Source organism: Gastrolobium bilobum, unplaced genomic scaffold, assembly GCF_033153095.1.
Source record: "Gastrolobium bilobum isolate Gb01-03AN ecotype WA unplaced genomic scaffold, APGP_CSIRO_Gbil_v1 utg14741, whole genome shotgun sequence".
Taxonomy (NCBI): domain Eukaryota; kingdom Viridiplantae; phylum Streptophyta; class Magnoliopsida; order Fabales; family Fabaceae; genus Gastrolobium; species Gastrolobium bilobum.
In genome coordinates, this window is record NW_026899131.1 from 69138 (window position 1) to 71983 (window position 2846).

Here is a 2846-nt window from a genome sequence, read left to right on the forward strand (position 1 = left end):
CCACCACTTGAAATTGATTAGGAACCACTCAAGGAATCCATTGCACCTATCCATTTGAGCTATAGTTGAGTGTGTGAAGAGTTATTCCTCCTCTTATTTTCGGATTACTATTCATAGGAGGAGAAAAAGTGGGTTTTTGATGGAGCTTTGCTTGGAGGTTATTCTCTAGGCTTTGTACAAGTGATTAGAGGTAAGAAACCTCTATTTCTATGGTATTATTTTGTGATCTATGTTTTGAAAATTTGGAGCATGTTTTGAGTGGGAAATATTTGATGTTAGAAGGTGAAAATTATGATGGATTGTTGTTGTATAGGAATGATAGTGTTTAGTAAGCATTAATTTGTGATAAAAAAATTGAAAAGCCCTAGTGCACTTTTCCCCTAGGTTTCGGCCTTCATGGCTTATATAGGGTTCATCATGCAAATTTTTATTGTATGTTTGAAAAGGTAAAATATGTTGGAATGTAGTGTAAATGGATTAATTGGTGGAAATGCCAAAGTTAGAAAAAATCCTACAAATACTTGCTCTATGTTACGAACTATAGGATGTTTAGGGGTATATATATATTGGTTACATTTTATTCTAATAAAATGGGTTGCATTTTAATATACCAATGGATGAGCTAAGAAGTGAAATGCTTTGACAAATGGTTGAAAAATACCTTGAGTCCCTAAGGGTACGCCCGCGACTTTTAAAGAAAAATAACATGATTTATGTGAAAAATTCTTAAGTAAATGCTTGATTAAATTAAAGAACGCCAACGGGTGTATAGAGGTCTAGACTTGTGTATTGGCATAGGATTGGCAAAAATGCAAAGAAAGGAAAATAAGCGATAAAATGTATGCTTATGAAATAATTATGGTATTGCATCATTTTATTGATGCATTGTAAATTATTCTCTAGGTGTGCCTAGGGATTGAGAAGGATCGGAAATCTCTTGAAGCGATAAAAGTAACTTGTTCCACAAGTAAGCGTATTGGTAAAGCTTCAAGAGGTAAGCTCTATGTTTAAGGAGTCTTTTCCTGCTTGAGTGCTCCACCATGGTTAGTGAACTATGGTTGGACTGTATGACTGTGATTTAGATGCTTTGTATAGATGCATTCATATAGAGTTATTTGATAACATGATATGTTTTGCTCTGATATGACTTCTGTAATATGATTTCTGTAACAATCTCTGGCCATTGATTGTATAGTACCCGGACGTCCGCTTTGGGGTCCTCCCTCGGGCTGATGGTGTACTCCTCTGATATGTCTGGTTCCGCTTTGGGGTCCTCCCTCGGGAACACGTGCGTTGATTTCCGCTTGGGGTCCTCCCTTGGGAATGACGGCGCACATCTCTGATATGATATGGATATATGCTCTGTTCTGTTATGATATCTGTTATATGTTGTATTTGTATACTCTGTATCTGAATTTCATGCAGGAGTGAGCCAGGGGTATGGAGAATTCTCTATAAACCTGGAGCTTATTGAGATTTGTAATCTCACCCCTCTTTGGGGACACATTTTCAGGGGCCCAGATTTCCGGTGAGTCCTCACTAGGCAGGGACACGACACGTGGCTGAGGCAGTTGACAGACCGGATTTTGAGTGGCTGTAGGCTACTACCTTTTTGGAGTGTTTGATGTATTTTAGTATTTTCGCATTTGATGGATCATGATATTGATCCTTTATTTTGTATATGGCCTGTATATGTTTTGTACATGTCTATCAGTTTGATGCATGTACATTTGAGTATTCAGGAACGTTATATGATGATGTAGTATTCAGATAGGTTTATGTTTTGATGGCATGCTGTTAGATTTAGTGGCACGGAGCCATGTTATGCATGCGCCCATGTATGGGTATTTGATTATATTTGGATATCTGGTATTTCTGAATTGATATGTTGTATAAACTGTTTATCAGGAAATGCTTCTGAGTGGGATTGGAAAATCCCCAGTTGTCCGATTTATAGAGGAAACTCTGCCCGATTTTCGTTTACGCCGAGTAAGAATTAAGTTAGAAAAAGAAAAAGTTAGCTCATATTTTTGTAAGTTAAGTCTTCCGCTGTTTCTGTTTGTATCATATGTATGTTAATTGAACCGGCTCGAGACGGGGATGTTACATTTATGGTATCAGAGCAGTTTCTCTAGGAGAGCCTGTGAAATATTGCATGAACTGTTCGGGTTGTTATGTTCTTGAGTTTTTCTTGGAATACTATGATATGCATGTCTGATCACCGAGTGTGAGCGTAGCTAACTCATTCCTTTGTGTGAAATATGCAGAATTATGGTTCGCCCAAGAAGGACTTCTGATCCTCCTATTGACCCGACCGATCCAATATTGGCAGATTTGGCAAGACCCCGACTTAACCCGCGGGGAAATACTTCACAGCCAGATCCAATGATAATGGCCTTAACTGAGATGCAACAAAATATGGCTGCAGCTAGGCAGCGAGAGCTAGAAGTGATGATGAAAGCAAATCAAGATCTGTTAGAGGCTAATAGGTTGGCCAATCAAGAAATGATGGCAGCAAGCAGAATGGCGAATATTGAAATGATGAGATTACTCTTGGTTGAGGTGAGGGCGGGTGGGCAAGGTCCACAGCCACAGCCTTTGCAACAGCCACAGCCTGAGCCACAACCACAACAGCCTGTTCCTCCTCCTCATAATCCCATTGTTGTGGAGGGTGAAGGAAATAATGATGTGAATGAAGAATCTAGTCACAGGGGTGGTGTGGCACAGCCAGCCACTAATAGAGAGCAAAGAGAAAGAATGCTAAATGCCTTCCGAAAACATGCACCACCAAATTATAAAGGAGGCATTGATCCTATTGCTGCAATTCAGTGGTTAGAAGAATTGGA